This window comes from Osmia lignaria, chromosome 11, assembly GCF_051020975.1.
Source record: "Osmia lignaria lignaria isolate PbOS001 chromosome 11, iyOsmLign1, whole genome shotgun sequence".
NCBI lineage: Eukaryota > Metazoa > Arthropoda > Insecta > Hymenoptera > Megachilidae > Osmia > Osmia lignaria.
The window spans coordinates 3,063,007-3,077,895 of record NC_135042.1 but is presented as its reverse complement, the minus strand read 5'-3'; the positions used below and the strand labels follow the sequence as shown (position 1 = coordinate 3,077,895).

The 14,889-nt window shown below is 38.4% G+C and overlaps 1 long non-coding RNA gene across 2 annotated transcripts in view; it reads left to right on the top strand.

The window, feature by feature from the left end:
• Window positions 1-14,005, top strand: part of LOC117604079 (uncharacterized) — an 83,138-nt gene extending 69,133 nt beyond the window's left edge. The window contains exons 3-5 of one of the 2 annotated variants that reach the window (XR_004581357.2): window positions 2,360-2,525; window positions 3,072-3,321; window positions 5,791-14,005. This is a non-coding gene — a long non-coding RNA (uncharacterized LOC117604079). Of the gene's footprint in view, window positions 1-2,359; window positions 2,526-3,071; window positions 3,322-3,421 lie in introns of both variants that reach the window. The other variant, XR_004581358.2, reaches the window with a different exon arrangement.
• The last annotated feature ends 884 nt before the right edge of the window (window positions 14,006-14,889 follow it).

Below are 14,889 nucleotides of genomic sequence, written 5' to 3'. Positions count from 1 at the left end.
TCTAGAGCAAGAAAAAATAGGCATATTATGGGCATTTTTTTTTTAAATGTTGGAATAAATCCAAATTCTGTAAGCATGCCTTTATTTTACATCTAATAAACTTTAAAAATTAATTTTTGTATAGTGATTCAAGTGAAAATATGGGCTCTGCAGCATTTCTTCGATGACGCCTTTTTTGTAGGGCTAAACGGCCGGACCAGCAGCTCCTGCAGTTTTTAACACTAGAAGTACCGACGTTTGATGCACACTAATTTCTAAGTTGAAAATAATGCAGAAAATTAAATAAACACGGGATGAAACATAATTTAATATATACATATATCCATTCTTTATCTCGACAATAGCCAACATACATTCCAGCAAAAATATTACGATAGAATTCTATAAACTAATTTATAAATTAAATTAAGAAACTTGAAACAAGTTATTTTGTCCCCTTTGGTAGTTCTAGTGTTAACTTAGGATAATAAACCAAAATATTTTCGATTATATATGAGAACAGCTACCGAACTACGTAGAATTTTTTGAATATATTGATTTTTTCGAAAATGGCGTATTTTTTAAGAGATAATGTAAAATTTCAAGAAAAAATCGCCAGAAAATTATTTATAACAAAAGAACAATGCAATATAATGAAAAAATCCTACGTAATTCGGTAGAGAATTTAGTTTTGAATATACTGTTAAATTTTTTGATTTATGAGTCCGGCCAGTTTGAAAAATGCGGTTTCGAGAAAAATGCGTTTAAAGTTTTCAGTAATAGGCGCAGCAGACGGGGATGGGCTGCGCCAGAATTCGAAATTCGAGTACTTAGAGATTTTTCCCACCCATAATCTTTAGCCATATCATTTTTAAAACATTAAGGCACCTTTTAAGCAAAAAAAATGTCGATTTTTTCAAACTTCTAGAGTGGCCTAACCCCTTAGTATTTTTGTGTCTATGGAATTAAGCGATTCTTTATAATTTTTTATCATTCTCTTTTTCCACTAACTATGTCTTGCGGTTTTGGATAGCACCTTCCCGTGGCTCACGTTCGTTCATCCTAGTTTTCTATTTTTCTCGACCGTTTCTCCATCGTCGGAGCAAAAATAGCCTCGTTATGTTACTTGCTGCTCGATATTTTTAGCACCATTCGGAAAATTATGTAACCAATACGGATTTCGTTCGGATTAAACCGTTCTCCTCGACTGATTTACCCTTCCTTTCTCCTTAAAATTTATTTTTCATTCTTTTATTTACACAAATATATCGGTTAAATTTAGAGGTGTTTTTTCGAAACCAACAAAATTATACTATAATCTACTTAAAAATATTTGTATATTCTAAGAAATTTCAGTCGATTTGAGGAAGATATCGTCAGTTCCACACATGTATTACAATTTCAGTTGGAAAAACAAATCACACATCCCAGAAAATGATTGCGGTTTGCCTCGAATGGAAATCACGAGAGTCTTGAAAAGAAACTCCATGAAATTATTTCAAAATACACTTTGCAATTACACCGAGCAATCCTTTCTCTACGTGATATAATTTCATCTGTAAAAACTTGCACATCCATCAAAGATTTCTTCGTTCGTTATCAAAGAACAAAACATTCAGATTCCCTGCTCACAAAATCAAATAGCAAATCCTGATCATTACGTATGATGATTCTCGAATATCATCTAGCGTTGCGGTATTATACCGTTTCCTCCTCGAAGAAATATCGAGTCGATTCGAGTTTCTCGGGAAGATATTTCTTTTATTTCGATTCTCTTGGAATTCGAGGATATTCTTGAGTTTAAGCGACTTGACGGGGGACTTTATGCTACTGCAGCTAACAAAAGCCACTGTGACCAATAAAACTAAGTAGCGGCTAATAGAACGATAAAGAATCTGAGATAGTATCGTTGCAGGGTCTAAATAAGGGTTTCTTCCTTTTATGGCGTAAGGTATAACGATTTGAATTTCCTATGATTTTAAAATACAGAGGGGGGCATTAATAGCAGTCGTAAAATAACAAAGTAAATAAAAATATTATACAGGGATAGTTTTATAATCTTTACTATTTTATTTTGCCAAATAATATCGCAATCATCCTAAATATTATTTCTTCAACTTCCCAATTAAACAACCATTAAGAAACATCGTAAACTCATCGTCTTACTTTATTTCCTTGCAAGTTACATGAAAAGGCTTTCGCTAGAGCCGAAGGGGTAAGTGTCGAGAGGGTTGATCGAGTTGCCCGATGGATCAGAAGGAAACGTCGAAGGAACGAAGACCCGGGGCTCTATTACTTATGCAGTCTACGCTAGTATACGGCTTGCATTGCTGCACGACTGCTTGCTTACCCTTCGTAACGTGTACTTTATTCTTTCCAGATGCGCTCACGCCGATAGCTACTGGCGATTCGCTCGTTTAACAGCGTAACGGCGAGCCAGCAGGAGTCAGGGCCGGTGACTGGCATCGTGGAAGAAGAAACAGAGGGAAACAGAGACAGAGGGAGAAGGATAAAAACGTGGCTGGACCCTAGGAGGGTGCTAGAAGGTGTGTACAGTCGCTAGAAAGGATATAGAAAACGAGAACTTGATTCGTTGCTCTTTTTATTCTTTTTTTTCCTCCTTTCTTCATCGCCAAACCTTCGACGAGGGACAGAATTTATTTATATAAAGTACGATAGTATTTTATTCAACAATTTCAATTTATTTTCTTATTTCCGCTATCTCGATGCTTCGAACCCAACAAATTACCTCGCAGTTTCAAATAATTAGCAGATCAATGTCCGATACGATTTGCATCAGAACGTGATCGTAAAATAGAACGTTTATGAATCGAAATGTATTAACTGGTTACAAACTCGGGTATCATCAAGGTAACACCCTTGACACGAGGCATCACGTAGATAACGATACGAAAGAGTGTTTGAATTTTCAAGTGCGTGGCAATAACATTCCTTCCCTGTCCTGTAATCTTAGCGAAATAGCGCGATATTACCTTGGTTCGTTTACGGCCGGTAGCAGTTGGTAGCAGTTGCGTGTAGAACACGCAGTAAAGATTTTATTGCGCTAAACACACGCCGTTTCTTTCGAGCAGGGTAAAAACCAGATCCGACTAATCATTTCGAGCAGTGTTACCACGCATCCATAATTGGAAGCGTAATTGGAACCTGACCACTGGTCAGGTGAAAAGTCGCGGTTTTCTTCCCCTCAACGTCGGACACGGATTAATGCCGGGCAACTTGATGGAAAGTAAAAGGAGAAGAGCTCGAATGTTGGGATAAACGGAGGCCAAGAATAAGGGCAGAGAGAAAAACGCGTCCGGGTCATTCTGAAGGTGACAGAGGGTGAGTACAGTTAGCAGAGAATTTTATTCATTCGATGACCCACGAGGGTACTCGAAAAATGTTCAGTTAATTAATTGGGGTTTTAATTTTAATTAATTAGGTACCAAGTCTTCACCTATCCAATCTGCCCCTGCTTTTACCAAAATATCACTTACACAAAAACATAGCATCGTAACAGGCTTGAATGCGCGTTAAAAGCGTTCACGCTCGAATTTCCATCGCGCGTGCAAGCGTGCTAGTAACAAACGTGCCCATGGACGCGTGAAAACGAACACGCGAAACGCTTCCTTCCGTTTCGAGCGAAAAAAAAAAAAAAAAAAAGAACATTTCCGCGCCTCGATCCTTCCTCGCGAACGCTCCGATAAAATTACTCGATCAAACTTTAATTATCTTGACGCCCGTGTATCGCTTCGATATGAAGTTAACAACGCGGTTGAGCGTGGTTCCCGAACTACAAGATGGCGGGCACAGAGAGGAAACGCTGTTAGATCGGATATCCGTTGAACAGGAAATTAGGGTAATTTCTGCCCGCTCTTGTAATTGATAGTGGGGTTGAATAATTCATCGGGGTGGGTATGCAAAACGAAAGATCCTTATCACACGGTGATTAGATTCTCGTTATTAGACTCGGTTTGTACGTTTTTCCAATTTAAAAAACATTCATAATTTTCTTTTTTCATTAAAACTATAAAAAATCGTGAAGAATCCTTTATTATTTATTTGTATTAAAATTAATCTTGATAAACACTAGGAATTCGTTATCGTTCCTCTTTTTAAATAATCGATATAATGATAAAATATTATTTCAAAGAACGAATACCATAGACACGCGTCATTCAAGCTGAAGCACGCAAAAGAAATGCAAAATAAGCGATTAAAAAAAGGTTAATGAATCACGCAAACGAGCGACGGCGTGAATTAATATGTAAAGCAGCGTATCAGAGATTTAGAACGAGTCTCATTATTGCCCATCAGCTTCGTTATCGTCGTCATTACCCTTGATCGACTGATTCCCGTTAAACGTTCGCCTCTGATTACATTTATTGAGATAATCGATCGCCCTTAGTATTATGCTAATGCACACCCTTCGGTACCTGCAGTGTTTGCGTCCACATCAATTGACGCGCCACCTGTAATTCCTTCGCTTTCCGTCGCTTCTCTATTACGAGAACCACCTTCACGGATCACTGATCCGTAGACGTTCGAAGAGTGATATAGTGTTTATTGAATTTTTCTTAAAAAATTTTCCTTAAAAGGATAGATGAAATTTCCGATAAGTTTCCGAATAGCCGTACTAAAATTGGAAACTCAGATTCGGTATATAACTTAAATTGACTACCAGAAACCGATTAAAATTGGTTTCAGAGCTGGATGTCTCACCGTTTTCGAGGTATCGTGATAAGAAATTTTTGTACAATTTTGGGACTACGTATGCGCTATTCGATATTGCGCATGCGCTATTCAATACTGCGCATGCGCTATTCGATACTGAACATATGCTATTCGATACTGCGCATGTACAAAACCTAATCTAATGTAATCTAATCTAACCTAACCTTACCACAATATCTCGAAAACGGTAAGACATCCAGCTCTGAAACCAACTTTAATCGGTTTCTTGTAGTCAATTTAGGTTATATACCGAACCTGAGTTCTCAATTTTGGTGAAGCTATTCGGAAACACAGCCGAAATTTCTGTTGTATAACTAAGAAGAATTCAGCAGCTTTCTCCGTCGAACAAGATTGGCAAATGTTGGAGAGGAAAAGAAAGAAGTGTCACGTCGTGGGGGCCAAGACGAGAAAATAAATAGCGTGTATCGCGAGAGGGCGGATGTCGATGGGGACGAAAGTGGGCGGATATAACCATAGAGCACGTGGCTGGCTCGCGCTTTCGATCACTATAAAGATCGAGATTTATCGCGATCGACTTGTGTTGCACCGCTTGTTCCTTCCTTCTGCTATAAATTCACCAACAATCCATGTTCGGTACTTTGAAAATTCATTTCCTTAGTGTCTCGAGTCGCTTTTGTATTTTATATTTTAAAGTACCTATTATTTATCGTTAATTCACTTACCATTAAAATGGATCCCCCTAAACGAGAAAAAAGGATTACCCCCATAACGAACCTCTGAACCATCATAAAGTAGGTACAAAAAAAGGAAAAGGTGCTTTATCAGGGCTGCTGCCAAAACCACTAGAAACTCGTTTTAGAGAGGGATCCTCGGCAAGGCTCGCCGAAAACTGTCCCCCACGAAACGATTAGCCTGTTATCGTAATTTTTGCAAGGAAAATAAGAAGTCACGGAGAGTCGCAGGCTGAATAAATGGTGGGGTGGGACACATTAGAATGATTAAGGCGGGGCTTTGACTATCGTTGACACGCGTGTAAAACCGGTTATCTGCGCCCACGATGCATTATTTCGCTCTCAACGCCGGTGTTTCGCGATAACGAACCGATCTTTCTTCCAGCATGGGTCCCCGTGGTTGGGCCGTAGGAAATTAACCGAACGTACGAGGAGAAAAAGAAGCTGACCGAGAGGAGGAAGAAGAAGAAGAAGAGGAAGAAGAGGAGGAGGAAGAAGAAGAAGCCGCAGCTCGCGCGCGACCAACACTCGTAAACCGTTCAATCAAACGAGCCGGGATGAATCGTAAAGCGTGGTGCTGGTCGCGGTAGCGTTTCACAGATTAAATAGAAGTTTTTACGAGAAGGAACGAACCACCGGGAATCACGCTCGATTATTTCAAAGTGTAGAGGACATTCTACGTTGTGGGAATAATGGGGATGTTGGAATGCTTGGTAGCTGAAAGGGAAATGGGTTTGTAGATTATGAGGTTTCGGATAATGTTTCCTGGCGAATGGTACATTGCATGAGATTGCGATTCCCTTGATGATTTCTCCAGATCTTTTTATCCTTTCGAATCGTGGAAATTGTAGATTTTATGAATGAGACGTCGAGAGAATCGGGCATACTGTATAATATTTACTATGTCTCGAGATGAGTATTCTCCGTGCAAAGAGTTAATATTATCCTATACTGGGTACTTAATGTCGAACACGTTTTCGAGCGTACGTCAGCAGAGCAATAAATACGTGCTGGCTCGCAGATAAGAGCGCATTAAGCTTGAAGCGGAGCAGAAGAAACGTTTTCTAGGAGCGCATAACTTCTTCTCCGTTGTAATTCAACAGTTATTTCGCCGGCACGGCAACGAGGATAGTTAAATCATCGCGGGACGCTAGCATCGATCATGCCGAGGGCTTGTTACCGTCTCACCGTGAAACTGTTTGTATCTGTCTATCTCGCCAGTAAAGAATCTTATCCGTTCGTCCATCTACCTTCCCTATTTCAAGCTGCTACCACGCAAGTAGCGTTTCCTCGGTGACTTAAATACCTTCAACTCCCCCTAAAACACCTGAACCGTCTACGGGATCCTGCTGAGTCTTTGTGTCACTCCTACTGGATTCCGATCTGCTTTTATCGAGTTCCTTCGCTCCTTTCTCCCATTCCTTTATCGCTATGTTGGATAAGGACAGGCGAACACCGTAAACGGACCCTGATCAATCTTTTTTTATCTTGGTCAAAAGGGTTGCTTTCACTGGAAGGTGATATGGGTAGATTTTGGCGAACATCGAATGAAAAGAAACGAAGGGGCAATTATAGAAGCAAACAAAGGTAAATGTCTATAATTAGGGCCACAACGAGAAATCAATTGAAAAAAGATAAATGTTATGTATTCTTGCCCCCCAAATCCAAAGCTATTGATAAAATTTGGGGATCGCTTGTATTTACTAAGATATTGGGGTAAATATTGACATAAAATCATTATTTTCAAAAGTTAATGACTCTGTAGGGTAGACCGTACTTTTAAAGCGCGTCACTAACTTACATAGGTTAGGTTAGGTTATCAGAAAAAATATAAAGCCAGTCAACAATAGTCTCCTTGCTCAGTTCTAATTTCTATTCATAGAATGCACAGCGCGGAGGACGCATCGTGAGAAAATATCCAATAAAACGTGCAATCATCGTGATATCAAGATTAAAACTGGCTAGCCACGTACCACTTTTAACACTTCGTTTAAATTCACACTTTGAAGTTATTTTTTTCAAGGAGACTATTGATGACTGGTCAAGCTTTTGCCGTGAGGTAAATTATATTTTTTCTGATAACCTAACCTAACCTATGTATGTTAAAAAATACAAGCGACCCTCAAATTTTGTCAATTGGTTGTGATAACCTAACCTAACCTATGTATCTTAAAAAATACAAGCGTCTCCCAAATTTTTTCAATTGGTTCCGATAACCTAACCTAACCCATGTATCTTAAAAAAGTATTGGATTCGAGGTGCAAAAATACATAGAATTTACCTCTTTTCAATTGATTTCTCGTTGGGGCCCTAATTATAGACATTTACCCAAACAAACACCCACGAGCCGGAAGTTTCATGCTGGTAGCTTTGTCGGTGAATTGTAGGAAAAGTCGGTGCCGAGTAAATTAATCGCGTGGCCCGGCGTCAATTAACCAATACCCCCATTACCGTCCATCAAAACGATATTTACGAAGATTAATCGAGCGAAGAGCGTACCGTTAATCGAATCGAAGACGGTTTTAAGGCACCGTTCACAACGCCGGGATCACCGTGAAAGGAGCGATCGTAACGCGTTACGCTCGTACATACGTAACACGCGCAGCTGCTTCCGGATGCGATTGCCGGAAGTGCTGCTTGCTACATTCTTATCAACGCGATTTATGCACGTGCACGCCGATTTATGCGATACTCGTTACGTTCGCGACACGAGATCACGTATCAAATGCGAAAAGAACATTTTCCGTGGAAAGTGCGAGATTAAAATAATAAACAAAATGATCCTGCGTTCGAAACTAGTTTTTCGTTTCTTTCTTTTTTCTTTTTTTTTTTTACAGATTCATTCAATTTTACTCACCTCTTCGTATATTTGTATTGAATTGTTCACCAATGGAAACCAGTTTGAACATCCTATAAAGTATCCTCTCAATTGAAAGGATTTTTATAGTCAAGTAGCTACATTCAATAAAACCTGTTTCTTCGTTTTCAAATGAAAACACAGACACCTTCATAAATTTCACGTCGCGTCTTTAAATCTTTCTTCTACAATAAAGATTGTCTAGGTGTTTTATAGAAAAACTTCTCCCGATCCATAAATTTCATACACATACCCGATTTCTTTGTATCACCAATGATCATCGATTCAATCGATCGCTCTGCCGCTTGTTAGCGTAATTCTATATTGTCGATCGGTCGAGTTAATTGCTATCATTTAATTACAGTTGTTCGTCACGAATCGCGAACGATTCCTAATGCTGGACGCACGATCGAATCGATCGAAGAATGACGAACGAGTAACAGTAATTTTCTTGACTGGTTCGAAGCATGAAATATACCGGAATACAGTTATGACTCGTTTCTATGTCCAACAGGGTCTTAGATGCATTGACAAACGATAATTGCAACGTGGAAGTTGAAGACGTGATTCGAAACTCTAATGCGAATATATTAGGCGAATATAACGTTAACGATGCTCGAAGAGATTAATAGGTGATCGATTTAAAACCAATCACCTTTTATAAAAAAGTTCATCCACGAATCGATCCATCCTGGATTAATTAAGTTCGATGCGATCATTGACGTGTGAAATTACTCTTGTAACTCTAAATAAAAAATCAAGGCGTTAGATTTGAAAATGAATTTGTAATATCCTTGAAGATCGTGTAAAAAAAAAAGTATATAGAAGAATCGGTGAATGAGGTACCCGGTAGTGGTCAATGAAAACTCGTACAACCGTTGCGTTGCTCGGATTAGACGGGAGTGTCCACAATGACTGTATTATAGTTATTGCCTAGTACGAACACGCTGATGACGGTATTATACTGATTGCCATTTAACATAATCACTGTCACTCTGCTGTCGAGCGTCGCGAGTACATACTGTTTCTGGAGGTTGACGACCCTTGACCCCATAGATACAGGGCACAAGTGTTTCCTGAAAAGAAGAAACAATTGTCTGTCTGATTGTCGCTTATATTGGAAGTCTCTTGTAAACTTGCGAATGATATCGTGTAGGGGAAATTGGGAAGTGTCACTTCATGCTAGTTTGCGCTGGTTGGATGTTGTTTGAACAATTGCTCATTCCTTTTACTTCAGTTCTTTCTTTTTATTTATTATGTTAGGAAAATGAAAATCAATTGCGAGGTTTGGATGTGTTTGAAGTTTATCGTTAATAATGGCTGGAAAATGCATCGGCGCGATGTAAAATAACGAAGAAGCGTTACGTGGAATCGTGTACGAGGGTTAGCCGAGGAAAGATTAGTATATCTGCCGTGATATAGTAGCGGTGGGTAACGAGGGAAACGGTCAGTGTTGCTCGCGTGTGCTGCACGAGCGGAGAGGTTCTCGCGAGCGCAAATTGGACGATGGGCTTGTGCACTCGAGATAAATAAACGCCATAGGGGGTTAGGAGGCCGCATGCGGGTATCGTGGAAGTTAGTGGTGGACGACAATCGAATAAATTTGCACGAGTCTCGATCTTTCTTCGTCCTTTGCCACCCTCTTTCCTTCACACTCCTCAGAACAGTCACTCGGTAATAATTTCTACCCAGTTTAGCATTTAGGATTATAATAGGTCCTTTTTTACACTTCACAGAAATTTCTTGCGCAATTCATCGACAGATTGCTCACTCGATCAGACGCTACGAGTTTGTCACGAATAGCTGGGGGGTACGATGAAAAAATACGATAGGGCTAATAAAGGCTTAGAAAGCGACGTTTGCCCTCGGGAACCGCGGCACGATTTACGATGTCTCGTGTATCATTATCGTATTCCACTCTGAGTACGATTGCATCGCGTAATAGAAGGTATCGTGCCATCGAACGATAATTCATAGTGATGGTAATGTACGTCACACGGTATGAATACTATACTCGATTGATTATTTATCGATATAGCCGTAATATTTCTCGCGTGACAAAATCGCTAGAACAAGCTTTAATTTTTAAGTATTACGCGTTACACTCTAGATCTTACGAATAACTTCGAATTTATAATGGCTGTGTTTCCGAATGGCCCCACCAAAATTGAGAACTCAAATTTGGTATATAACCTAAATTGACTACAAGATTAAAGTTGGTTTCAGAGCTGGATGTCTTACTGTTTTCGAGATAATCGTGGTAAGGTTAGGTTCTGTGTATGCGCAGTATCGAATAGCGCATGCGCAGTATTGAATAGCACATGCTCAGTATCGAATAGCGCATACGTAGTCCCAAAATTGTATACAAATTTCTTACCACGATATCTCAAAAACGGTAAGACATCCAGCTCTGAAACCAATTTTAATCGGTTTTTGGTAGTCAATTTAGATTATATATCGAACCTGAGTTCTCAATTTTGATGGGGCCATTCGTTAACTTATCCTTCATAATAAAATAAATAAGAATACTTTGGTTTCGAATTTGGAGATTCCAGTAACAAAGTAATTGAAATAGAGGCAATTCAGCGTCGCGACGCCTCGCCTGCTGACACTGTGTTTACATCGTGGCACGAGCGAAACAGCGACCACGTGTACCACGCTGACACGCAAACATAAACGAGCTAAAAAAAAGCTTCTGCTAGCACGTGGCCGAGATTGACCCCTTATCACGCGATTGAAAAAATGTCTTCTGCTTCACGCTTGGTAAAAAAGTGAATAACATAACCAGACCTCGTGTACCTGTTTCGTGTAAGATCGTCGTTTATTTTCGAGGAAAATTGCGTGGTCCAATGACACGAGAAGCGTAAGTTGGTGCACATGCTGTTATCATATTTTGTAGCTCGCGCCAGATGCCAGACCCTTGCGGCTGGTTACTTCTCCTCTCATATTCCTGCGCGTGGATATTTTCGGAAGTTGTCGAAAAAAAAGGGTTGAGAAAGAAGGGGAACAGTCTAGTTTGTACACGGGGTTGCTTCGAGGAACACACCCCTTTTTTCCAAGAGAAAAGAAAATAATCCTTCGAAGCATTACACGGAGCAGATTGAATTAATTTAATCGTCCGTATCTGGATTTCGATCTTCCAAAGATGGTGGCGCGATAATAATTCGTCGATCGATCGAGTCCATGCAAGGATTATATTTATGAATATTCCTGCAACGATATTTCAGTATTCGCTTCTTTCTCAACAGTTAAAGATTCACACTCATTAACGCGAATCGTTTTAATCCATAAAACCAAGAGGGTATCATAATTGGTTGGTAGAGGATCGGAGAGAATTTAATCCATCGACCGGTCCGTTTGTCTTCTGATTTATCGGAACGTTTACGGCAATGTCCCGAGGGACTTTGCTCGAGTATCATCGTCGAAACGATTCTCTGTCTCGTTACAACTTCGTATTTATTCGATCCTTCGATTCCATGCTCGTTACTCTGTTTCGGACGTTCCTTTGGTAATTCCTAAGTGACACTCGTAATAATAACCGTATTAACCGTGGACAGGGGGGAATTTAATTTTGCAGTCGGAAAATTGACCACGGCCAAAGGGAGACGCGGCATACCGACTAATTTCACCTTTTAACATGTTAATATCTCAATTTCTCAAGCTTTATTACAACGATATTTTAACACCTTAATACGCCGAGCATTAAGCGTCTTACCGATCATGTGTATCAGGTTTTGGTTTTCGATTTCATACGTAACGCAACGGGATTATAAAGTATGATATTTCAGTGCCTTAATATCCTGCTTAGCTTTAAACGCTATACAGCGTTACGAGAGGTTTTAATGGTTCGATAGGTTCGCTATTAAAATTGATATTAAAATTCCTGTGTATCGGTCGCTTTGGGTATTAAGCTTTAATAATTCAATATCATATGTCCCCTAGTATCTCGATAAACATCCGACCCAGAACGTGTTCCAGTTTCGCGATGTATCAGCATCTTAATCCGCTCAGCTACAATATGTAGTAACATATCAATATCGGAAGATTGACTTCAATAAATTAGATATGTACGTCTAGATGTCTCCTGCTAGTAACCAGCTCCTGGTATCGGTACCATTAATATTTCAACCTTTCAGTCTTCGATAGATAAATACCCATAGTGTACCAACATTGCACATAATCTAGTACCCGGAACGATGGGATCTTGTTAAATCAATGTCTCAAGGGTGTGCGACTTCAGTGGTGCAATATTTCTTGGTACAGGGTAGTGAAAAATTAACGGTTATGGTTTATAACTGTACCTGAAATTTTACATTGTAGCACTATTGTTCTAATCATCGGTAGGAAAGACCGTACTCGAAAGTAACGTTAGAAATAAATCAAAAATTATTGGGAGCATTATCGCAGATTTTGAACATATAATGCAAAATTATAATTAAAATTCGTACATCCGTGTTTTTTATCCGACTTCGAAAAGGAGGATACTCAATTCGATGTGTATATTTTTTTTTTATTTTTTTAACAATATAGATACGAAATATATATATATATATTTAATAACATGACTTTTCGACACCTTAAAATTACTTTTCTTTAGTGACTTGAAATTCTGATACAAATACATATTCCTTGTGCAAGTAGGTGCTTTTTCTTTCTTTTAATCTTTAATTTGATTCTTCTGAATGTAATACTGGTCGTTAGCTGACACATTTAAGCGTATTGTTGGTGAAAATTTATAATCCAAATTCAAAAGCATGGTCAGGGACGATTGTAACATTAGCAGCCAGGGTCGGTTTTAACTTTACAATCCACCCCCGCTGATACAACGTCTAGTCATAGAAGTATACTTTATAAAGTGTGAAGAAAAACAAAGAAACAAAAAAAAAAAAAACCATATTATCTGAATTTGAAAGAAAAAAAAATCGTAAAAACAAGAGCAAGAACGAGAATGAGAAATGTAATGATAAAGAAGATAATGAGTATTATTATCTTGTATATTTTGATGCATATATGTAGCTTCAGTAAGGCAAAGGAAAAATGAGAGCAGTGCATGGAACGTCACGATTGGACGCACGAAGAATGCACTAAACAATATGATTTATACGTCCGTGATAACTGTAAAATCGTGTAATCTATAATTAAGTAAAGCTATTGTAATTTTTTTAAAAATTTCATTTATATTCAGTTTTTTTTTGTATGAACACAATTATTTTATTTCGCTGTAAATTATCGAGGAGGTAAATGAAAAATCGTTTTTTCATTGACGACGTGTAGTCAGCAATGATATTGTGCAGATTACGTCTCTTGTTCCATTCCCGCTTTTATATTCTCACACGCACGCACATTCACACGTATCCCCAGAATGGTTTTGGGGGGTTGCAACGGTTGCAATGCGACAAAATTACCATCCGATTTCTTCGAAAGGGTGGCATCACTTTTGATGCCGACTCGTCGTCGACGAAGCAAGGCACGTAGCTAATCTTCGCCATTTCTTACATCTTCATGTTAGCAAATCCGGTGTCGACGACCGAAGGCTAAATTACCCAACGCCTAATTTCACGGTTAAATAGATGTTGGCCAAATATTACAGGACCCCCCCCCCCCCAAATGGCACGCAAGGATTTCGGGTTTTTCAGAACCAAAAAACTTTTTCGAGCAACGAAAGTCAATTCTGCTTGGCCTGCCATAATAGCCGCATCGCGAAATTTATTTAAATCCCGTTTTATTAAATCGGATCCCTTGATTCTTCTTACATTCATTTATTATTATAATTTAGTTTAATTAGTTATAATTTATTATAATTAGGTAAATTTATAATAATTTAGTTTAATTTAGTTTAATATTTTGATTTGTTTTTGATAAGTTATTAATTATTATTTGTTAAATATAAAGCGAAATTACTATAACTTAATAATGTCAAATAACTATGTAATATTGGTAAATGTCTACAATTAGGGCGCCAACGAGAAATCAATTGAAAAAAGATAAATTCTATGTATTTTTGCCCCCCGAATCCAAAGCAGTGTTTGAAAACTGTTATGATATCGATTCTGGTTCTGAAAACAGTTTCGAAGGACCGTTATGATCTATAACAATTATTCTACAACCGAAATTCGGGAGAATATCGGTTCCGGTTACGGTTCTAGTGCCGGTTCTGATATCGGTTCTATATCGGTTTTTTTCGGTTCTTTTCTATTCTATATCGATTACGGTTCTAATATTGTTTCTGAAATCGGTTAGGTATCGGTTCTATTTTAGTTCTATAAAAGCTACGAGTACTGTTATAATAGTATTGATTCTAATACCAATTTTATTTCGATTTTACTGTATAATGATTAGCTGAAAAATTAGGGATAAGGTCATTTTAAAAATTAATACACATGTAATTATAGTAATTATGATTAATTTTTATTATAATTCAAACGTACTAACAATACATCATTTATTAGGTTTCCAGCCATTCTCGAGCCGAAATAGAACTGATATAGAACCGAAATAGAACCGATACTAGAACCGTAATCGAAACCGATATTAGGTTAGAACCTTTATTCTAATAATAGTTATAACATTATTTCGGTTCTCATAACTGTTTCAATTAGAACCGATATATAACAGTTTGAAACAGTT